The following is a 24,916-nucleotide window of genomic DNA, read 5'->3' on the forward strand; positions in this document are numbered from 1 at the left end:
ACAGTACAAACCTCTGGAGACACTTATGGACAGATATGGTGTCTTATCACTTATATCACTACAGAAGGCCGTTGACTCTGCTCATGAGACTAACTTCACCATGTCGTTGTCTGGATGTGTAACTGAGTTGAAAAATAGCAGAAGGGAATTTGAATGAGAAACAATGAAATAGTCCGGATTTGTTTAAAACACACATAAACATACACACACACACATTTGCTATCCTTAGGAAAGAAATTACATAGTTTGTATTCGTTTCCTAGTGCTACCCTAGCACAGTACCACAAACTGGGTGGTTTAAAACAGCAGAAATTTGGGAGTTCCCTGGTGACCTAGGGGTTAGGATTCTGAGCTTTCACTGCCGTGGCCTGGGTTCAGTCCCTGGTCAGGGAACCGAGATCCCACGAGCCACACAGCAAGGCCCAAAACCAACCAACAAACTAACCAAACAAACAAACATAAAACCCCAGAAATTTGTTGTCTCATAGTTCTAGAGCAATGTATGAAGGTTCTAATTTTTCACATCTTCATGAATACTTATTATTGTTGGTCTTTTGACAATAGCCATCCTAGTGGATATGAAGTAGTATCTCATTGCGGTTTTGATTTACTTATCTCTATTATTAAAGATGTTGAGCATCTTTTTATGTATTTATTGGCCATTGTATATTTTCTTTGGAGAAATATCTGTTCAAACTCCTTGCTCATTTTGAAAATCAGTCATTTGTTTTTTATTGTTGATTTGTAGAAGCTTTTTGTATATTCTGGATGCAAGTCCCTTAACAGATATATGTTTTGCAAATATTTTCTCCCATTTTGTGGGTTGTATTTTCACTTTCTTGAGAGTTCCTTTGAAATACAAAAGCTTTGGGTTTTGATTAAGTCCTATTTATTTATTTATTTATCTTGGTTGTGGTTTTGGTGTCAGGTCTAAGAAACCATTCTTTAATCCAAAGTTAGGAAGATTTACACTTATAAATCCCACTGGAAAATTCTGGAATTCGGGAATTTCTGGATTCCCACTGGAATGGTGATAATGAAAAAAATGATTTAAAAATATCAGTGTTGACAAGGACCAACAGGAATTGTTCCACACACACTGGTAGTGGAAGTGAACATTACTACAGCCATTTTAGAAAATTATTTGGTAGAATCTACTAAAACTGATCATCCAAGACAACCATTCAACTTCTAGATATATACTCAGCAGAATTGTGAACATGTATTCATCTAAAGAATGTACTAAAATATTCAAAACAGCACTACTCATATTAGCCCCAAATCTGGAATTATCCAAATGCCCAGCAAACGTAGATGGATAAATAAATTGTGGTGTAATCATAGAGAGTAACATTATACAGCAATGGGAGTAAACATCTACGACGGTAAGTAAAAATACACATAAAATTTGCAAACATGATTTTAAGCAAAATAGCCAGACACAAAGGAATTCATCTTGTAAGATTCCATTTATATGAATGTCAAGAAGAGGTAAAATTATTTAATGTTGTCAGAAGTCTGGGTAGTGGTCATCTTTGGGGGGAGGGGGAGACAGGGAGGTGGCATGAGGGGGCTTCAGCGTTGCTGCTGATGTTCTCTCTCTTGATCCGATGCTCACCCAGGCGTTTGCCATTTGTGACAATTCCTGGAGCTCAATACAGTGTTTGTAAGAAGGAGCATCTGGTGAAAATCTCTGTCTCTGCTTTTTAAACACTTTACTTCAATTTTGACTGTATCCTTGAACTCTTTTGTTTTTGGTTTAGCAGCGATATATTGGTTCCATCTACGCTTGCCAGCCTGAGCATTTAAAATGAGACCATGGCGAGTGAAGCCAGGCCCTGGGCGTGGTCTGGGCACATCCCTTCCCGATGCTAACAGGATTCACTCCAGGTTAGGCTGAAATCAACACCGCCTCATAAATACTCATGCTGATGGGGCGGGTATCAAAGCCTGAACGTCAAAGTGGAAACTGAGTTAGGTTTGTTGTAGAAATTTGAGAAAACCTGGTTCCTGAACAAGGTGGGGTTGAACAAGAGTACGACTCAGACCAGAGGGTCTTTTCTTGCGACTCTCCCTGAATCAGAGGTTTCGGGAACACTGTGCAAACTGTACTCCCTCCCTGTCATCCACTGAGACTTCCTCATTCAGTCACTCACTTCCCAACGCAGGCGGCCCTTGCCGACCGACTTCACGGTTTGCCAGGCCAGGAAGGTGGAGAAATCACACTCTGGGGTCCCAGAAGGAGGTTTCCACAGAGCTCTCTCTAAAGCTTGTCCTAAGCCTTCAGGCTTCATTGTCACACACCAAGGCGCCAAGTATCTGGAAACTAATCTCAGACAATGACTTTTAAAAACAACAACCTTTTTTTGAAGTTATTTTTTAGGTTTGATTTCATACAGTCAACAGCATCCATGTTGTAAAGGATAGGATTCCATGAGCTTTTGAAAGGTAAGTTCATGACATCATGGCTACAGTCAGAACACAAAGCATTTTCCTCATCCTCAAACCTCATTGCCTCCCCCCCTCCCCCCCTCATTGTCACTGCAGACTAGTTGAATTTTCTAGAATAAAGTGAATTTTGCATAAACAAGCATGGCCATGGGCCGACTATAAGCATGCTTCATACACATACATACGGGCACAAGCACACGAGCACATACACATGCATGAACGCACATGCACAGACACACGCACACACGTGCACACACACGCCTTTCTAAAGGGAGTCTCTTCCCACCGCCTCACGCCAAAGCAGACAGCCTTAGGTCTCTTCCAAACATACTCTGTGACCTCCTGGCCACAGAGATTCCAAAGGGCAGCAAACCTTGACCCAGCAACCTGAGAGCAGGGCTGGCCTGTGTGCTTTGCCCAACAGGAGGAAGCATGAGGACACAGAATTGCTCCGTAAACAGAAGCTTTGGGTCAGCACAAGCCATGGTCTGGGATACTCAGGGGTAAGTTTGTGAGTGTTGGTAGCAGCACAGGGGCCAAAGCAGCCAAGCCCCCATACGTGAGTCTGCGAGGGGTGCCATAACAACGTACCATAGACCGGAGGCTTCAACAACAGAAACACATTTTCTCACAGTTCTGGAGACTGGAAGACCAAGATCAAGGTGTCGGGGGGCTGATTTCTTCTGGTGCTCTCTCCTTGGCTTTCAGGTGGCTGTCGTCTCCTTGTGTTCCCATGTGGTGGTCCCTCTGTGTGTGTCGGTGTCCTAATCTCCTCTTCTATTAAGGGCATCAGTCATATGAGATCAAGGCCCACCCTACTGACCTCATTTTAACTTAGTTCCCTTTTAAAAAGCCCTATCTCTAAATAAGGTCGTGTTCTGAGGTACTAGGGATTAGGGCTTCAACATGTGAATTTGAGGAGGGACACAATTCAGTCCATAGCACACCATGAGCATGAGGGATCGGTGAACTCCTCCTGCGGGCTGGTGCTCAAGCGCCTTATTGATGGAGCTGCTTCCAAGGAGGTGGATGCAGGCAGAAGGGGCTCAGAAATGAACTCCTGGCCGAGATGGGGGAGGAGGGAAGGAGTTTGACTCTTCCTTCACAAGAACTTTTCTTTCTAAAATTCTGGCATTTAAGGTAACAGTATCATCAGGCAATTCCAATGATTGCAAGGAGGTATTTATGATGTCCCTTTAAATCTGTGCTTATAAACTTCTCTTAGGCATACAAGCCAGAAGTACCCAATTCTGTGTTTAATAACAGGTCCTCCAGAGGACAGGCAGAAATAGCAAGATGCAGGCTCTCCTCCTGTGGGGTCATGGGTTTCGGTGCAGCTGATAGGGGAATTTGCTTGACTCTACACTTTTCTAAATAGAATCTTTTGCCAAGTTTTTCAGCAAAGTAGCCGTGTTGCCCAAAGGAATGAGATAAAGGCAAGTTCTTAAAGGAAAAGGATTCATCAGCCTTAGAATTAGCAATGAAATAGGAAAATGTCCCTATCCACCTTCCTGGGATGTAAAAGGTCACATGTCAGGAAGTATTTTTATTTGTGCATCGTAAATCAAAGTGAACACAACATAAAGGTTTGGGAAAGTGCTATTGCCAAAGGGTGACATTTTTAAGAGGCAAGAAGGAAGGTCAAGGATTAACTTTCCCCCCATGAGCTTATGCAACAACCGCGCACTCGTGGCCCAAGGGCCAGAGCCCAGCTACAGGCAGGTTTTGTTAGCTTGTACTGCACCATATTAAAAATATATGTGTTGGAATAGGTTACCAAAATTTAAATATTGGGAGATTTCATGCAAGTATCTGCATTTCTGGCTCTCCTTCAGAAATTGGAAGTCTTAGCAATGTCGGGTCCCAAATGGTTATAACCCATTTGAGCTGAGCAGAGGACACACCATGGAGACTGATGGAGATTCTGTCCTTGACCAAATCCTGGCCAGGCTCCTCTGAGCCTCTTCTCGACTAGGCCTGAAACTTGGCCTGAAAAGACGTGAACAAACACTAACAGTTCCTAACAGCTCAAGGCCACATCCCTAGAATGACCCAAGACCCCCTTAAAGTGCCTGCCTGAGAAAGCTCAAGACTGCCAAAAGAAGTTCCTTTTTGTTCCAGCCCCATCTTCCAGCCTCTGTGGGAGGGCAGGAGCCTAACTTCCACAAGTGCCAGTGAGCAAACCCAGATGGCTGTCACATGGACCAACACTCCCTTTCCTGCTTTTGTAATTCTTCACTTCCCTGGCTCTACTGGGACCCTGCCCATCCCCTCTCCCAATTCCCTCATTCACCCTTTAAAACCCCTAGTCACCTCTGTACAAATAGTTATTACTGATCAGAATCTGTCCTTACCACTTTAACCGGGGTCCAGCTTTGTTTATCTTTGACAAGATGTAATACGCTGTCCCCAATTTATCCCAGCCCCCACCCCACTTCACCCTCTTCCTTGTGTCTAAGCTGAATATAAGTTGTCAATTATCAACTCACTTGCTCTGTTATTTCACATACAAGGAAGAGGGAAATCAAATAATTTTTATGCTCCCATCTCTCTCAAAGAGGCAAAATGATAGATACAGAAAGCCATGTGTTTCAAGAAAAATGGGAGAATGCATGATTCTTTTAGAAGCAAAGGCCATGCCTGCTTAATATGAAATACATTGGTCTGGCCACTTTACTCCTAGACATTACCTGCCTGCTTCCTGAAGACCTCTGCATTTGTATCCCAGAATCAGAAGTCCAGATACTACACGAATAATGTCAAGCCTCTGTTGAAGGCCTTCATGGCTAAGCCAGCTAGACAAGAGCAATGAGTTTACAGGTTTAAAAGCTACCAGAGATACCTCCCCCTACCCTTCAGCTTCCACATGAGATGATCCTCGGCTTCTAGACTGGGCTCCAAGTGAGACCACCTGCAGCTTTCATAGGCTGATTTCTTATCCCTCACAAAGCTGAACTCACATGCTTGTCAGGAAGAAGCATTTTAGAGAAACCAGGAGGTAGGCAAGGGGGTTGTCTTGCAGGGAAGGATGGTTCATCGTTCTCTGTGTCACTGCATCCCTGGGGTAGGCAGTTCAGGACTGATGTCCTGGGGCATCATATCAAAAGCCAAGTCTTGGGCTTCCCTGGTGGCGCAGTGGTTGAGAGTCCGACTGCCGGTGCAGGGGACACAGGTTCATGCCCTGGTCAGGGAGGATCCCACATGCCATGGAGCAGCTAGGCCCATGAGCCATGGCCGCTGGGCCTGCGTGTCCGGAGCCTGTGCTCTGCAATGGGATGGGCCACGGCAGTGAGAGGCCCACATACCACACACACACACAAAAAAGCCAAGTCTTATCTTATGAAGCCAAGTCCAGCTGCCCCAGCCATTCCAGCCAAGTCCATGCCCATCCTGATCAGCCAATGCCAGCTGTCTCCCAGACACGTGAGTGGGTCTCACTAAAACCAGAACTTCCCAGCCTCGCCACACCTGAATCACTGACCCACAGACACATGAGCTAACTAAAGCTTCTTGTTCTAAGGCACGAAGTTTTGTGAGTTATTTATGCAGCATTATCGTGTCAGAAGATAACTGATACAGCCCCCTCCTTCCACCCACACACATACATATACATCCACAGATACACATTCTCCAAATTGAGAGTCACTGATTTCAATCTATAAAAGAAAGACTAAAAATGATAGTGATAAGCCATAGTGCTATCACGGCAATTAAATAATGGTGGTGTGGGTTACAGTTTTTGTGGAAAAGAAATGCTCTTGTCAGGCCACTTCTTGATACAAATGGGAAGTTCTAAAGCTACAGTGACTAAATTCTGAAGTTGGAAAGAGGTAAGGCTGAATGTGAGCAAAATATTCTTAAATGATTCTTTTGGGGTGACTCTTCATTCTGTAGCCATAAAGGATTTATTAGATAATCATGTATTAGGAATTTTTTCCCCTCAAAATTCTAGAAGTAACTAGAAGAAGGTTGATAAACAAAATTTTTGCCTTATATGGAAAATCTCTTTGCCTTATAAGGATCGTGGCAAATATCTTATCTCTCTTCTTAACCACAGCAACAACAATAGCGCGGAATAGTTACTGAGTGTTTTCCTGATGCCAGACCCTGTGCAGGGCACCTCACGTGCATGGTTTCATGTAATACTCAACACAGACTTCTGAGGGAGGAACTAATGTTATTCCATTTTACAAATGAAGAAATAGTCTCAGAAAGGCCAAGTGATGTATCTTAAGTTTGTGTAGGTAGAAAATAGCAGACTTCAACCTGATGCGCATGACTCAAAAGCCAGTGCTATTTATTATGTTATATTACATCATATTATATTATAATACAGATTACATTATATTTTGTTACATATTATATTATATAACATATTACATATATATATTACATTATATTATATTACACATTATTTTATATTATATTACATATTACATTATATTACATATTATATTGCATATTACATTATATGATATATTATATATTACATTATATTACATATTACATTATGTTATATTTTCTATTACATGTTACCTTATATTTCATCGTATTATATTATGTTACATTACATATTATATTATATCTTATTACTAGATGTAATTCCCTGAGAGAAGGGACGATGTCTTTACTCCCTCTGGTGTCTATTCCATGTCTACCTCCCATGCACCTGGGCGGAATGCACTATGGTATATTACATGCTCAATAAATAATTATTAAATTGAAAATGAAAAAGCCGTAATTCCACCCCACCCTTGGAACCCGATCTTTCTCATTACAGCCGCTTTTCTGGTGCCTCTGCCCACCTCGGACGGTCCTGCATCTGTAGTGCACGCACGCATCCCCCCGCCGTCCCCACGGCCTCCTCACCTTCCTGTCCCAGCGCTGCCTCCAAAGCTGCGGGAGCCCACAGTCCTCAGCAGGTGCAGGAAAGGCAGGAGGTAAGGGGAGTTCATGCCTGGTCGAGGGAGGTTGCGGGGACTCTCCACTAAAGGGAATGATGGGGGCTGGTGGGAAAGCATCCTAACCTCTAGTCCTTCAGAGGAACAACCTGGAAGCACGTCCCACAAAGAGGGTCCAGAGGGGGGGTGAGTCCAGTGGTCCACGGTGATGCCCAGCCTGGAGGCACATCCTTTACTGACTCTTATTCCTGATCACCACCCCTGACTCAGCTTCCTGGGACCACCTTCCAAATACACTTCAGGCACCCAAGTCCCTGTGGCAGGCTCTACTTTCAGGATCGCCCAGACCCAGGCCCCCAGCCTTCTCCCCTCAGTAAATGGCACCACTGTCTGTGCTTCCTTGCGCCCTCTCAGCAAGCCCAAAGCCTCTTAATAGCTCCGTGGTTCTTTTGTCAGTTTTATGGAGGTATAATTGATAAATAAAATTGTAAGATATTTAAAACGCACATTGTGGTGATTTGATACACGTACACACACTGGGAAAGAATTCGTACCATCTAGTTAATTAACATATCCATCACCTCACATACGTACCTTTTTTGTATTAGAACATTTATGTTCTACTCTCTTAGTAAATTTGAATCATACAATAAATATAGTGTTGTCAACTATGTCACCATAGTTCATATTAGATCCTTATAGCTTATTCATCTCATAGCGAAAGTTTGTACCCTTTTACCAACCTCTCCTTACCTCCCCTCCCCCTACACTCAGACCCTAATTTATTAAAGAAAAAAAGTGCGGGTTCTCTTTAAGTGAGTAGTTATACAAACTTTTAAAATCATTGGTTCTATTTTCAGTTTTCCTTCTCTGCCACAATCATTATAAATTTGGGTTTCAGATTGGACTGGGTGCTGCCAGAGCTCTACACATGTGCCCTTGGGCTCTTGGCATTTTCAAGCACACCTGTCCAGGTATGTTTCCACACCCACAGCAGGCACCTGAGTCTCTCCGCCGGGCTGTCCCTAAACTGCCGGAACTCACTTTGCCTGCTGCTCAGAGACCGGAAGTGCCTGGGAATTTAGGGCCCTGCCCTGTGACTCACGGTGTCGGGGTTGGGGGGGGGAGTGGGGGGACGGGTACAAGGATGGAGAGAGTGGCGACCACTCTGATTGGTCAGCTCCAGCTTGCCCTTCACCAGGGCACTTCGGTGCCGTTGGACCCTGGTGCCCAAGTTGTGAGTGACCATCTTAAGGACAGCTTAATTGAGAGGAGGTCACAAGACAGCCTGGGGATTAGAACGAGGCTTGAGTTGCAGCTCTGCCCCTGGCCGGCTGTGTGACTTTGGGCAAGTTAATGTGCCTTTCTGAGCCTCAATTTCCTCATCCACGAGTGGCGAGGTTGTTGTGAGGTTTAAAGGAGATTTGCATGTAAAATAGTGAGGGTGGCGCTGGCACTCAGGAATCTGTTCCTTCCTGGTTGATATTATCACTGCGTTGGTTTACATTCTCATCAGGAAAGCCTCATCTAAAAAAATTCTGCCTGTGCCAATGAAATAAGCTGTACGATTCAATACAACTTAAATGTTGGAGCTTCAATTTCTCTCCATAAAACCTGGTGGATGGCTGTACTTACCACACACTGGTTTTTGACTGTCTTTTGTGAACCACCCAGCACTTTCTTGGCTGCCATGTGGGCTGGGGAGGTTGTGGATGCCAGGTGGACCAGTAAGGAAGGACCCATTTAGCCACACGGCTGGTGAAACACTCAAAGGGGCTGGTATTTTTGTAAATCACGATTCCAGGATAAAACCTTGGCTTCTCTTGAACCTTTTCCTTGAGGGTGAATAAGCTTTTCTCCTAGAAAGACTGGAACTCCTCAGGTCAAATCAGCCAGCACTGCATTTTGTTCCTCAGACCCTAAGAACGGAATCACCATGGCTCACTTGTCCTCTCCTTTTACAAGCCAGGTGGCCAGATTTCAGTCGACTTCCTCAACTTTTCCATCAGCAGCCACAAGCCCTGAGGACCCAACTCTGTTCCTCTCCCTCACTACTCCATAATAAATGTCAGGGAAATGGGATGCCTTCTCCCAGAGACATTGTAAACTTCCTCACCTCTGGGGTTTCCTGTAATGAACGCAGCCGCTTTTCCCTCCAATTTCCCATGATCAGCCTGGCTCCAGGAGGAAATCAATGTGTATAAAGAGCATGTTCTCCTGAGAAGGAAGGGTGGGCTGGGTCTCCTGAGAAGGAAGGGCTGGGTCTCCTGAAGTCCTGGCTGGCGTGCAGCACGCTTTCTGTCCATCACCCTCAGCTCCTTGGCAAGTATTTACTTCCTGAAATTGTGTTCTGGTTAAAAGTATGGGTTCTGGAGACAATCCACTCGCGTGAAGATGCTGGCTCTGCCCCTAACCAGCTGGGAGGCCTCAGGCAAAGTGTTCCTCTCTGGGCCTCAGTTTCCTCCTCTGTTGATGGGGGGGGGGATGATAATAATAAGGATATAATGATAATAGTAGCCCCCAAATTTGTTGAAAAGAGTAAATGAGTTGCTGGAAAGAACATGGAAAGCACCCAGAGCAATGCCTGGAATAGATGCAGCATTTAATAAATGTGATGTGAGATTCTTATTAAATCCCTTGGGTCTTCCCTAAGGAGGGAGAGAGATGGCCCTGTCTGGGCAGAGCAGGAAGAAGCAACTCTTGGTGGGATAAACATTAAGTGGCCATGGATGTGGTTGGACCAGGAGTGGCCAAGAGCAGGGTTTCTCCAAGAAGCACCTGACACCGTGGGTCAGACCCTCCTCTATCCTGGGGCTGTTCCTTGCACTGTGGGATGTTTGGCATCCTCCCTGGCCTCTGCCCATCAGATGCCAGTAGCATCCCGTCTCTCTAGCTGTGACAACCTAAAACGTGCCCAGACATTGCCAAATGTCTGCTGGGGAACAAAATCCCCATCAGTTGAGAAACCCTGGTCCAGAGGGAACAAGCTGATGCAGAGCGAAGAAAACCCCAGGGCAGCGGCGTTAACTTGACTTTTCCTGGAGAGTGATTTAGCTAGGCAGAGACAACTTTTCCCCCTCTCTTTTTCCGGTAGTCCACGTTGAACACGTTTATTTGGGTATGTGTGTGGTGTGTGCGTTATGGAAAAAGGGATCTAAAAAGAGAAGGAACAAACACTACCTCCACAAAGGGGCAACATCATAAATAGACATGTTTTCGTGGCATGTGATTGAGATTTCTGAAGATAGGTAAAAATAACTGTCACCTGCAGGAGTTGTTTGAGCTGGTGACCCTCGGGTGGCTTTTGAGCAAGGCCCTGGTGAGATTACATCCCCCATGGCTTTTTCTTTGCCCCCTGGCCCCACCCCAAACACATCCTTTGTGTCCCACCCTGGGCTGTGTTCTTTATTTTCTTCCAGAAGCATTCCCACCGGGGCCACTGGGGAATCAACCCTTCAGGGAATTCTTGATTGCTAGAAGTTGTCCAAAAGGCCTAGGAAACAACCACCCTCTCCCCATTTTTTGGTATCAAGGTGACCAATTAACTTTCTCTTTTTAGAATATTCAGCAGTGGTTTTGGGAGAAGATCTTATCGGCTCTGATCACCTGGGGATCTCATGAAAGTACAGATGCTGATTCAGTAAAACTGGGAAGGGCCTTGAGAGTCAGCGTTTCTGGCAGGCTCCCTGGTGACGCTGATGCCGCGGGTCTATGGACCACGCGGAGAGTCAAGATGCTAGCGGACATTTCTGCCAAAGGGCGTCTTTTTCAGCACCTAAAAGTGAAGATTTCCAGCCACAGTCTGGAAGCAGCAAAGAGTCACTTTTACCGCTGGAATAATAAGCAGACAGGAGGGGGTTTTGTCCACACAGACAAGCATCTCCTCCAGGGTATACGGACACAGATGAAACAAATTTTGTTTGGCCAGTGGCTTTTCTTTCTCGTGCCCTCCTGCATTTCTGTTCTGTGTGCAGGGCCCAAGCTCCTTTCAAGAGAGATGGCAGAAGCAGAAAGTGGGAGGCGGGAGCCTGGCAGAGGGGGCCGGGAGGCCTCCCCAGCATCCAGCATCGGGTGGAGCCCGAGCGGTCCTGGCACGTGGGCGCGGGCGGGTGGGCGGCCACTCTGTGTGTGGTGCTCGGGGCCCTTGGAAATCGCCCCTGAATGGCCGGGAGGAGCTGGGGAGGCGAGTGGCATGAGACACTGTTGTCAACGGCACCGGTTTCCCAAAGGCTTTTGCAAAAGTGCTCACAAAAGTAGAAAGGATAACCTGAGCCCTGGGGGTCCTTTCTGAACGGGGAGATTACGGCGGGCCCGGCTGCAGCCTAAGGGTGCAGAACAACAGGGCCATTGTGGGCCAGGGCATTCATATTGAAGATAAAATATGAGCTGGGTGGTCCGGATAATGAAGGCATTTATGACTCTGGCTCAGCATATACATGTCGCACTGATCCACAGATTACCCTGACGGAGTCTGGGCCCATGCAGGGTCCAGAGGGGTGAGGCCGGCTGGGTGTAGATCTGGGATAAAGGCACCAGTGATCAAAGCGACTCAGGGGGACTAAAGAGCTGTTTATCTGTGACCTGGGGATACAATGGAATGAAGAATACCATTTCATTGAAGACCGGGACTGGTTTCCAAGAGCGCCCTTAAAAACTCTGAACTTCAGAGAAAAACGCTCTCGGTCCAACACTTGGAGAGAAAACACGACGCCAGGGAAACAACGGGCGGCTGCGAAGGGCTTGAGAAGCCGGGTGACCAGGTGACCTGAGCACAGGTCCACAGCTGGGATCTGCGAGGGCAAATCACTGGCTTGTCTGTGACTTGAATAATGACCTTGGACAAGTCACACAGATTTCATGTGCCTCGTCTGCTGGGGACAGAGGTTGGCTCTGGGCTCCGAAGTCACCAGGCCCCCTGCAGAATGTGGCTCAAAGGCCTTACTCCATTCCACTTTGCTTATGAATTTTTCCAGAACAGGAGCACCAGATGTGCCAAGTGCCATATGCCTTTATCTGCCTTCACATTTCTCCTATATATATATTTTTAACACATACAATTTGATGAGTTCTGACACATGCATATGCCCACAAAAACACCACGATTATGGCAATAAACATAGACATCATTCTTAAAAGTTCCTTTATGTCCTTATAATCCTTCCCTCCCTCAACCCTACCAGTACCAGGTAACACTGATCCGCCTTCTGCCACTTTAGATTAATTTTGTAGCCCCTAGAATTTTATATACATGGAAACAGAATATACACTATATACAATATGGCCTCTTTCACTCACCACTGTGATTGTCAGATTCATCCCTGTTGTGCGTATCAGTAGTTTGTTCCTTTTTATTGCTGAGTAGTTTTCCACTGTATGGATGCACTACAATCTGTTTATCCATTGACCTGTTGAGGAATATGTGGGCTTTGTCCAGCATCTGGTTTTTCCACTTAAAGCTGCTATGATCATTCATGTTCACGTCTTTACCTGGACAAGTGCTTTCCTCTCTCCAGGAATGAAATACCTAGTTCATATGGGAAGTATTATAACTTTTTAAAGAAACTGCCAAATTATTTTCCAAAGAGGCTTCACAATTTTGTCTTTCTATCAGCAGAGTGAGAGGATTCTAATTGTTTCACATCCTTGCTAACACTTGCTATGGTCAGTCTTTTAAATTTTAGCTGTTCTAGTGGATTAGTAGTGGTATCTCAGTAATATTTTAACTTGCATTTCCCTAATGATTAGCGATGTGGTACATCTTTGCATGAATTTAGTTGCCATTTTAAAATCTTTGGTGAAAGTACCTGTTCAAATATTTTGCCTGTTTTTTAAAAAAATTGAGTTGTCTTAATATGGAGTTGCAAGACTGGACTTCCCTGGTGGCACAGTGGTTAAGAATCCGCCTGCCAATGCAGGGGACATGGGTACGAGCCCTAGTCCGGGAAGATCCCACATGCCACGGAGCAACTAAGCTTGTGCGCCACAACTACTGAGCCTGCATTCTAGAGCCCGCATGCCTAGAGCCTGTGCTCCGCAACAAGAGAAGCCACAGCAATGAGAAGCCTGTGCACTACAATGAAGAGTAGCCCCACTAACCGCAACTAGACAAAGCCCACATGCAGCAGCGAAGAGCCAATGCAGCCAAAAATAAATAAACAAATAAATTTATATTAAAAAAAGAATCGTTTATATATTCTAAATACAAGTTCTCTTTGGATATAGGTATTGCAAATATTTTCTCCCATTTTTACACCCCGTGGAGGCGTTTTGAGAACTGAGAAGTTACAGCTGAGGCGGGCAGATGGTGCTCCTAGGCTGGTGTGTTTCATTCTGGAGCCCCTGGTGTTATAAGAGCTGCTTCTCTTACCAGACCTGCCTTTGGTTCTTTCCCACCACAGTGAGATGGAAACATCTCAGTTGAATCTCACCCCTAGGGTTTTAGGGCCTTTGTATGTCACACCATGCAGTGCAAAGCAGCACCTGGCTACTATACACACCTTCTCACCCACTGCCTGAAAGTGGGTAACAGTTATCTAAACAGCCCCAGCCCCCAGAACAAATATTTGGGGTAGATGACAGAGAAGGTACCTACAGTTGAGCCTCTGTCAGTACAACCAACAACACATTAAAGGAAGGAAGTGTTTGGAGCCCTTTTATGCCACTAGTTAAAAATTTCAGGCCAGCTGTGATCTCTCACCTCACTCTCTACCTCATTTGAGGCGGTGGCGCTCTCCTACAACTTTCTTCCTTCCTTGGTAACAGCAGGAGCAATTTTTTCCGTGTATATCAAATCATCACATTGTATCCTTTAAATATATACAGTTGTATTTGTCAATTACACCTCAATATCATGTAGCAGTTACTATTGCTGCATAACAAATGACCCCAAACCTTCCGGGTCTAAAAACCACCATTTGTTCTTGCTCAGGAGTAGACAGTTCTGTTGATATGAACCAGGCTTGGCTGGGCTCGTCTGGGTTCACTCTCATACCCACGTCGTACAGAAAGAATATCAGTCTCTGCCTGCATTGTTTCTACAGAATTCAGCCCCTGTGTTACCACTGGCCCTGCTGCTCCATGGTTCTCGGTCAACTCCTCACAGCACTAACGCTGCCTCTGGCATGATTCTCTGGTAAGAGTCTGGACTCCCTTCCACGTGCTGTTGGGCTCAGAGGGGCTTGTGGGCCTCTGGGACTGTCCTCACTTGGTCCCCTAAGAGGCAGACCCTGAGGAAAACATTTCTGTGTAAGCAGCTCATCCCAGGGATTTGAGAAGTGGGGAAGGATGGGGAGGCAGCCAATACAGGGTGTGAACATGATGAGGCTACCACTATGGGAAACGGCATAGTCCCCACGTCGTCCCACCTGAGGGACAAAGATTAGAACCTTTGCTGGGACGAGGATCCTCCAGGTGAGTCCTGGGTGAGCCCCCTTCCTCCTTTGTCAGGTCTTTGCTCCAAGGTTTCTACCTCCAGGCTTCACTGCAGAGGGATCCTGGCCCCAGGGTGGGTTTAGTCTAGTCACCTAGGTTCCCATTTACCTATTTCAAATCCACAACAAGTAGGTGACGTTCGCCCGGTCCAGGGGCCTGGTGGGCAAGCACAGACTACTAATGGACTCAGATAGTGCCAGAAGCAAATCTGATCTGTTTTCTCCTGGGGCATCATCATCCAAAGCCACTTTTGAGGGGCCAAGGAGGCTGGAATCTTGCATTCAAGGGCTCGGCCAGCCGTGCCAGTCAGGGCGGTGGCTGCACCTGTTACAGCTTTGCTGGGGATCAGCAGGGTGGGATGCCCAGCACAAACCACCTCTCCTTCATCCGTGCATGCATCACCAAACAGAGATCTGCTTTTCATGGCGCCGTGGACATTTTTAGTCATTTATCATGAAATGTTTTGTTACACGGAATGACGGATTACCACAGAACATTAGAGTAATCCCTTGCAGGCGCTTGATTAGAAAGTCCACAAAGGAGTTTAAGCAGTTGGATGCAAGCTAGCTTAACAGTAGGAAGAGTTTAAAATGGCCCAATTTCTCAGAAGATATTGTGTCAAAGCTTCCACAACGTGGCTTCTGGGCTTGCTCTGCTCTGAAGATGAAGTGTGAGTTGTGACAAGTCCCCATTTCAGATCCTTAGATTCTTTCCCAGACCCTGCGGCTAAATGATTCTGGACCTGCACGTTTTCCTGCCTTTCACATTTTCACCATCTTGCAAGGTTGAGTCAGACCACTGTTTTGCTTGCTTTGGTCCCCACTCCTGCCTACAACCAGCAATGCTTATGATCCATGGTATAGATTTATTTATTTAAAAAAATTTTAGTTTTATATTGGACTATAGTTGATTAACAATGTTGTGTTAGTTTCAGGTATACAGCAAAGTGATTCAGTTATACATATACATGTATCTATTCTTTTTCAAATTCTTTTCCCAATTAGGTTATTACAGAATATTGGATAGAGTTCCCTGGGCTATACAGTAGGTCCTTGTTGGTTATCTATTTTAAATATAGTAGTGTGTATATGTCAGTCCCAAACTCCCAATTTATTGACTATTCACTTACCATTGAATCAAAAAGAATAAAATACTGTGGATAAACCTACTTAAGGAGGCAAAAGACCTGTACTCCAAAAACTATAAGACGCTGATGAAAGAAATCAAAGATGACACAGATGGAAAGATAGACCATGTTCTTGGATTGGAAGAATCAATATTGTCAAAATGACTATACCACTCAAGGCAGTCTACAGATTCAATGCAATCCCTATCAAATTACCAATGGCATTTTTCACAAAACTAGAACGAAACATTTTTTAATTTGTATGGAGACACAAAAGACCCCAAATAGCCACAGTATGGATTTATACCAGTCTGTGTACTTTCTTGTTTTCCAGGCTAAATAACCTCTGCAGTATCAACCTTCATGTGTGGATTAATTGACAGACACATCCATTTACTGAGGAAGCATTGCTGAGTGTATCAATGGGACCAGTATTAGGAGGCTCAGCAACCGTAAAGCCCGATGTTTACTTGCACTGTCTGACGTCAAATACTCCAGTCTAAAGGCAGGAAAAGACTAATGTCCCAGCTCAAAGCCCATCAGACAGGAGGGATTCTCTCTTACTCATAGGAGTGTCAGCCTTTCTGTTCTCTTCAGGCCTTCAACTGATTGGGTGTAGTCCACCCACACTGGGGAGGGTCGTCTGCTTCCCTCAGCTCTCAGTCTAGCAATTTAAACATTAATCTCATCCAGAAACACCCTCCCAGACACACCCAGAATAATGTTTAACCAACTATCTGGGCACCCTATGACCCAAAAAGGTTGACACATAAAATGAACCATCACAATATTCCTCACTCGTTTTAGGAGCTCCATTGCATGGATGTGCCTTCGTTTATCAAATCAGTCTCCTGCTGATGAACATTGGATTATTTCCAATCTTTTGCAATCATGAGTAGCTCTATGATGAATAATTTGTGTGCACATATTGCATTTGTTTGCCACTGCATTGGGGGGACGGCTCCCTATAGGTGGGATTTCTGGGTCAAAAAGTAAATGTATATGTAATTTCCCCTCCCGAGGAGCTGTCCCATTTTGTCTTCTACCAGCCATGTCTGGAAGCATTTGTTCCATGGGGAAACAGGTGGCCAGATTGGTCAAGGAAAGCACTGTTGCCCTTGGCTATGGAGATAGGTTCAGGACCAAGCTGGCCAATGCGAGTGAGTGGTGGGAATTTTTGAGAAAGCATTAGGACAGAGAAGCTGTCTCTCCCTGGAAACTGCTCAGCTAGTTGTAAACCTCAAGCCTCTAGGGGCTGCCACATAAAGAAAGCCTGGTCAGGAATGACATCAACAAAGAAGGAGCAGCACCCAGAGACACAGAGAGCTCTAAGATAGAATCCTGATGGACTGGTAGGGCCCCTGGATGCAGCTGGACCTGAATCAGGGATTATTCTTGCACTGTTCAGTTATGAGAGCAAAAATTCAATTTTTAAAAGTTGAATATAAATTCATTTTTCCTGCAACCAAAAAAGTCCTGCTAAATGCAGGATGGTGCATAAAACATAATTGCTGCCTTCAAGGGTTTTTACAATTGAAGTGGAAGATAAGATTCGTGCATGAAAACAATGAGAGAACAATATAAGGTAAAGTAGTATCAAGGGCTGTATTTTATGTTATAGACTATGGGTCCTGTGAGTCGTTCAGAAGTCAGAGAAGGGGCAGGCAGTGGGCCTTGAGGTGACAGGACTTGGATGGGTTGGATGTGGGACAGTTCCACCATCTCTTACCTGCAATTTGAAATCTGAAATGTGCTGAGAACCAAAAGTTTCTGTAGGGTTGGGACAAACTCGTGTTCAGCACAAAGCTGCAGAAATTTTAAACTGTTTGATCAGGGGATGTGGTCGAAGACCCTACCAGGGGTAAGATGTCATATATGGTATACATAGGGTTTTATCCTTCCAACATGCTGAAACACATTTGGCCCTAAGGAATTTGCCTGGGAGATCATGCACCTGTGCTTCCTGTCTCAGGAAAGGGAGGGGCTGTGTTTCTTTAGGCCTGGACATCAGGAGTAGGATGGGTGTCCATTGAGCCCATGGGTACCACTTGAAATGTACCCATCAAGTGGGGAGCTGGGAAAAGATGGGCCATCTAAGTGCTTCAGATGTGCAAACTTTCCCAAGTCCTTTATAAACCCTCTCTCAGTCACCTCTGCAGGATGGCTGTGTAAAAGTGGTCAGACTGTGACCTGCGCAAATTTGCTTGGTCATGAGAGCAGCTGGTGTGTCATCCAAGGTGGGCCACTCTGCCTGGCCGAGCATGCACCTGGGACCGGCTGCCTTCTCCTCGGGAGGGTCACGAAAGTGCCATGTGCTGATCCTTAGCCTGGGTCCCCCCTAAAGGCAGAGCCCGAGGCAAGGGTTTGAGCCAAGGGGCTAATTGGGAGGTGGCCCAGGAGGCCCTCTGAGGTAGGGGGGTGCCAGGCAGGGGAGTCGACAAAGTCCATGTCAATGAGTGAGTTGGTGTGTGGGTGACCAGGGCTCCATCCTGCTGGGCCCCTGGGTGAGGGGTGGGACCTGCCTCAGCCTGGCCCCGCCCCACAGAGGCTGGGGAGCAAACCAGGGCACGTGTCCACCACCTGGTGGAGGGTCGCCCTAGGGGCATCAGTTGCCCTGCATCCCCAGGTAGAGAAGAGGGAGGGACGGGCAGGTGCTGGAGGTGCGAAGCTGTCGGTGCGCCTGGAAACTGCCCAACAGCTGCAAGTGAGCATGAGGATGTGGGGCGTGGCATCGTCTTCAGGGACCCTCCTAAGATCTCCACCCAACACTGGCTCATCTCCATCAACCACCTCTCTCTCTTCTTTTTCCGCCACAGAGCTCCCTGAGGGGAGGCACTGTTTCCCCTCCTGGCTGGATCCCCGGAGCCTTGCTTGATGGCTGGATCAGGTCAGCATGCAGTTGGTATAATATTTACCAACTGAGCAAATGTCACTGTCATCGTTTGGGCTTCTCCCTGCATGTTTTACGCCCATCGTTCTCCAAAGACAAGATGACGGTGTCCTGCCACAGCTGACCGTGGTGATGGGGAGGTTGGCCAGGAGTCCCTGTGTTAAGCACTTCTGCCTCCCTCTCTGGATGCTGAGGCAGGAGGCCCCGGGAAGCTGGGCTGAGACATCATTCTGCTTTGCGCCCTCCTGGCAGGAAGCAACCCTATAGTTTAGGTGTCAGAGTCAGCAAGGGCCTTGCTCACGCTCCAGACAAAGGTTCTCTCCCGCTCTTGTCATCATAAAGGTCTCAAAGTCTGTTTGGATGTCTCTGGGTTTCCAAAGATGAGGGGACTCACTGCTCTCCAGATGTCTGGCTGGTGCCTGGTCCTCAGGCAGGTTCATTCACCAGCTTTGCAGTGATATAGAGAGAAGCCTCTTCTGTCAGCTTGGGATAAACTAAATTCTCTAAGCACCAAAATTTCATACAGGCAGGGCTTAGGGGCAGCCATCCGGTTGGAAGGGGATTAGGGTACCTGTATGAGAGCTACAGTAGTATAGCAAGCACCTCGACATCACCTGTATGTTAGTTTGGGATGCCTTCATGGAGGGATTGGTAGATAGTAGAAACTAAAGGGAAGATCACCCTACAGGTAGAATATGGCAGGGATGTCATGGGGGAGGAGAAGAGCAAAGCCAGAGGAGACCTTGACCTTCAGCCACCAAAAATTCACCTGAGCTCTGCTAGCTTTGCCCTTATTCATGAATATGTTTTTGTAGGCGAATCAGGTGATATCTCTGTTAGCAAGAATAACTCTCACTCTTGAACTCAGATGAAGATCTGCTGTTTCTACTATTATAATAATTATTTATTTATTTATTTATTTGCAGTACGCGGGCCTCTCACTGTTGTGGCCTCTCCCACTGCAGAGCACAGGCTCCGGACGTGCAGGCTCAGTGGCCACGGCTCACGGGCCCAGCCGCTCCGTGGCATGTGGGATCTTCCCGGATCGGGGCACGAACCCGTGTCCCCTGCATCGGTGGGCGGACTCTCAACCACTGCGCCACCAGGGAAGCCCTGTTATAATTTTTTATAAATCCTCTGGACCAGGCCCTGCAATGCAGACCCTGTCTCCATCTTTGTAGCCGTGAAACCATGTTTATCACGTTGTTAACCGATCTGCCCAGATATTGGAATTCATAATTCTCAGTAGTTCACTGAATGTAAACAGACATTTTGCTAGAAACCCATTGTCAAAAAGAAATATTTAATGTTGGTGATTAGCCAAAAAAATGAGGCCAAAGTGACCAACTCAAACCAAAATTCTTCCCCACAGGATAAATGCAATTTGGTGATGTAACGAATGGAATTTTTTCTACTTCTTTTCTTTTTAAAGCCTTTTTTTTTCTGATGTGGACCATTTTTCAAGTCTTTATTGAATTTGTTACAATATTGCTTCTCTTTTTTATGTTTTGGCTTTTTGGCCACGAGACATGTGGGATCTTAATTCGCCAACCAGGGATTGAACCCGCACCCCTTGCATTGGAAGGCAAAGCCTTAACCACTGGACTGCCAGAGACATCCCTTTTCTACTTCTACATCTGCTTTTTGGAAGCAGAATCATGTTCTTTCACAAGAGACCTAAGTTTTAAAACACAAAAGTGAAAATATATCTTTATGGGGTTTAAAACATATAGGTCGCCCCTTACGTGAGGTATGAGTTGGGGCTAACGTGAGGTTCCCCGTGGATTGATTTGCTTTATGCCGTCTCCAAGCAGCCGGCATGGAGATGCTTGCTTTTATGTAGCTTAGTCCCTGAAAGTCCTCAAAGAGTCTGTGGCCTGAAAACCAGCCCTTTCATCCCATTACTTACACTAGTGCCAGTCTTTTGACTTTTAGTGCTGATGGCAATGAGCTACATCCTGCCATTTGTGGGTCCCTTTATCAAAGAAAATGCAGTTCGAACACAAGCCCTACAGTTTTGAATATGCACAGTGTGGAAAGCCAAGGCAGGGAGCCAAGGCCCTGTACAGAACAATTCCAACTTCAAATACTCCATCCTACTGTCCCCATAAACCTCTGAAACATCTCAGAAATCCCAGTATTCCAAATGCAGGTAGTAAACTATTGAAAGAGGTCCATAAGTATTGTAATGATTAAATTCAAAGTCCCATCAGATCGACAACGGATTCTACTACAATTTATTATAACTCCTGTGCACTCTAGCCCATATTCTTTATTTAGGACTGCCGTGTTTGTTTTGTGTATCTGGGCTTAGTTTTTTGGGGGTTTTTTTGTGGTACGCGGGCCTCTCACTGTTGTGGCCTCTCCCGTTGTGGAGCACAGGCTCCGGACGCGCAGGCGCAGCGGCCATGGCTCACGGGCCCAGCCGCTCCACGGCATGTGGGATCTTCCCAGACCGGGGCACAAACCCACGTCCCCTGCATCGGCAGGTGGACTCTCAACCACTGCGCCACCAGGGAAGCCCTAACCCACAGGGTATTGTGATTTTATCTTAGTGGTAGGGGGTTTAAGAGGTAATATTTTATCTTTTATTTAAGGAATTGGTCCAGTCATGCCCCAGATCATTGGCCGTGAACAGTTTGACTGATGTGCCAGGAGCCTGACTCTTCAAACAGTTTATCAACCACCCTCTGGAGTGTACCTGTCTTACCACACCTCTGTCTTTCTTGCTCGCGTGGTCTGATTAATACCCTCAATATAACAGGCAGAGGTGATATTCTGCAGAATGTCCAGATTTCCCATGTTCTTCAAAGACAGCCATGACAGAGAGCAGGAGAATTAACATAATGCCCTAGGGCAAGGCTGTAAGTGTGTGTGATTGTCCATCCCATGTGAAGACAAAGAGTTTCTGACCCTTCTTAGAACAGGAATGATGAAGAACATTCCCCATATCAAAGGTGAATACCTTGCACCTTAGGCTGGGTTAATCTGCTCTAGGAAAAATACTACACCTGGCACAGAACTCTAATCGTGGTATTCTTTGGTTAGTTTTATGTTAGTCCACAGTCAACCACCAGGGCTGATCCACTTTTGTAAGCGACAGACTAAGGAATTAAATGAGGATGTCATTAGGACCACCAACACTACATCCTTTTAATCTCTAAGGATGGCTTGAGTCTCTGCCGTTATCACTGAATGTCACTTTTCTTGAAGCATAGTTGATGTACAACATTATATGTTACAGGTGTACAATATAGTGATTCACAAATTTTTCTTTTGAGGGGCATGGTGGGGGGAGAATGAAGGATTTATTACTTGCAGCAAGTAAGGAGAACACTGGGGATCTTTTCCCAAAGCAGTGTCTCCCCAAACTGCAAAATTGGGAAGTTTTAAACTAAGGGTACATGCATACTCATGAGGGGGCTTGAGCAGGGCAGAATTCAGCATAGAATTGGGGCAAAGGTCTACAGAGTCCAAGCTTTAGTTGACTGAAGTAAGGAGGGTCAGCACCATCATTCCATCCTCCCCCTGGGAGGGGGCCTTAGTTCCTGGTCTCAGGACTTACCGAAGCTCAGGTTCTTTATGTCTCATTGCAGAAAGAATTCAGTGAGAGACAAAGTGATAGGTAAAAAGTGGATTTAAAAAAAATTTTTATTTTACATTGGAGTATAGTTGATTAACAATATTGTGTTAGTTTAGGTATAGAGCAAAGTGATTTAGTTATACATATACATGTATCTATTCTTTTTCAAATTATTTTCACATTTAGTTTATTACAGAGTACTGAGCAGAGTTCCCTGTGCTGTACAGTAAGTAGGTCCTTGTTGGTTATCTATCTTAAATATAGCAGTGTGTTGAATGTGACTTTTTATTCTTCTTTTTTTTTTTTTTTTTTTTTTGCTGTACGCAGGCCTCTCACTGCTGTGGCCTCTCCCGTTGCGGAGCACAGGCTCCGGACACACAGGCTCCGCGGCCATGGCTCGCGGGCCCAGCCGCTCCGCGGCATGTGGGATCTTCCGGGATCGGGGCACGAACCCGTGTCCCCTGCATCGGCAGGCGGACTCTCAACCACTGCGCCACCAGGGAAGCCCGAATGTGACTTTTTAAAAATGTATTTTATCAGCCTGGGAGGGGGTAGTTTCCAGGGCGTCACTGGCCCTCACAGAATAGCTCTTACCCCACAGTTCAAGGAAGGAGTGTGAAAATTCCAGCAACTATCAAGTGTGTGCTCCGGTGATACTTTCAGGGACTTGAAAGTGACCACCACCTGGGTCAGTGGGCCTGGTGGACCCACTGGGAGCTGGACTGACCCAGGACTCCATCTGCTGCATGGCCCCCACGTGCGCCCTCTCGGGCGAGGGGCTGGGCTGATGTTTGGCCCCCAGGTATCAGTGCCAGCTCAGTCCACGTGTTTCATAGCCCTTGAAGAGCTTGGATGTTCCCTTGACCCCAGTGTACAGTTAGCTGAGTAAGTAGCTGCAGACCCCTTTAGGGAGGGTCTGGGGGAAAGGACCACCATACACTTTGCCACAGGGGGCAGGGTCCTCCTTCCTAGAGGCCCAGCCTCTCTCTTCCTCAGTGGGTTCCAGGACTCAGAACTGCAAGTCCTGAACCTGGGCAAGGGATTGTGACCCTTCTTGGGGGAAACTGCTTTCGGACTCTTGATCATCCATCCTTGATTTCTTTCTGGTTGTATAAAAAAGCAAGACTGATGTGCAGTGAAGGGGTTAACTCAGCAGGTTTGGGGTGTTCAAACCATGCACAGTCCAAAGACACTGGCCCTCGACTGGCTCCTAGGAGATAACCTCTAACCCTTGGAATATCCTGCCTGATAAGAATGACTTTATACGTGGGGCCTTGGGTCACAGATAGTTAATGCTAACATTGTGACGTATTGGGGGAGCCTTAGGCCACACTGGAGGAGCTGAGGACTAAGCAACTAAGGTCAGCCACACGGGAACTCTGTGTCTATGCAACCAACCCCAAACCTAGACATCGAGGCTCAGCTAAGCTTCTCTGGTTGTCAAAACTCCATGTGTGGGGTCACACACCATGGCTGGGAGACTGAAGTCCTGTCCGTATGACTCCCCTGGGAGAGGACGACCGGAAGCTCATATCTGGTCTCTCCTGCACTCTTTCCACTTGGCTTTGCCTTTGATTTTAAGCTGTACCTTTTTCCTGTAATAAACTATAACCGTGAGAACAATAGCCCTTCCACGTTCTGTGAGTCCTAGTGAATCACTGAACCTAAGGGTGGTCTTGTGGACCACTGACACAACTGACCACCTATTTGGCTGCCAGAGCACCATGTTTTACTGGTCATCCCCTTAGCTCTCTAGAGGTCAAGGGACCCTGGCTGCCCCTCCAATCTTGCCACTCATTATAATACCTGTGCCCACCTCGCTGCTAACAAGGACTGCCACCTGACCTCTGTTAGTTCCAGATCCTCTCATCCTCTTTGTTATCAGGGAGTCCAGTTCTGTAATGCCATTTCCTACCACCAGCCCTGCCCTACAGGGAACAGCCACCACTAAGTGTCTCGAAGATTTGGGGTCCTTCTCAGCAGCACACTCCTCATTGCTTTGGTAAATGGCGTGTCCTCTGGGCTGGTCCATGGCCCCTGGTCACCTAGTGGGTTTCTGACTTTACACAGTACATGCACTTGAGCACGCTTTGACCCTGAGCATTTGACCCCGTTCCAGCATTTCTACTGTCTTCAACGTGGCCACCACTTTTTGTAGGCTTCCAAGTCACCCTACCAGTGTGTTAGCACCTCCTTTTGGGATCCTTGCTAAACTCCCCATCATGAGCGAGTGTTCCCATATTAATGGAGTCTCCACTCTCCAACTTCTCGATCTACCATCTTTGGTCCAGGGCCCTCAGGGCACAGTTGTGACCAGCCTTCTGGCTCCTGCTGGTACATGATGGCTGGCTCCTGCATCTCCATCACCAAATAGTCCCCCATCTCACCTAGCAGACCCAGCCCTTCCCCCCACTGGGGTATGTTGTGACTTGACCCTAGTTCTTGTTCCAGGCAGGAAGGTGGGGGCAGATCCTGGAAGGAGGGGGGCATGTGTCATCTGGCAAGGCAGAGCCTCAGCTGATCCTCCTAGGAGC

Source organism: Mesoplodon densirostris, chromosome 16 (genome assembly GCF_025265405.1).
Source record: "Mesoplodon densirostris isolate mMesDen1 chromosome 16, mMesDen1 primary haplotype, whole genome shotgun sequence".
Lineage (NCBI taxonomy): Eukaryota > Metazoa > Chordata > Mammalia > Artiodactyla > Ziphiidae > Mesoplodon > Mesoplodon densirostris.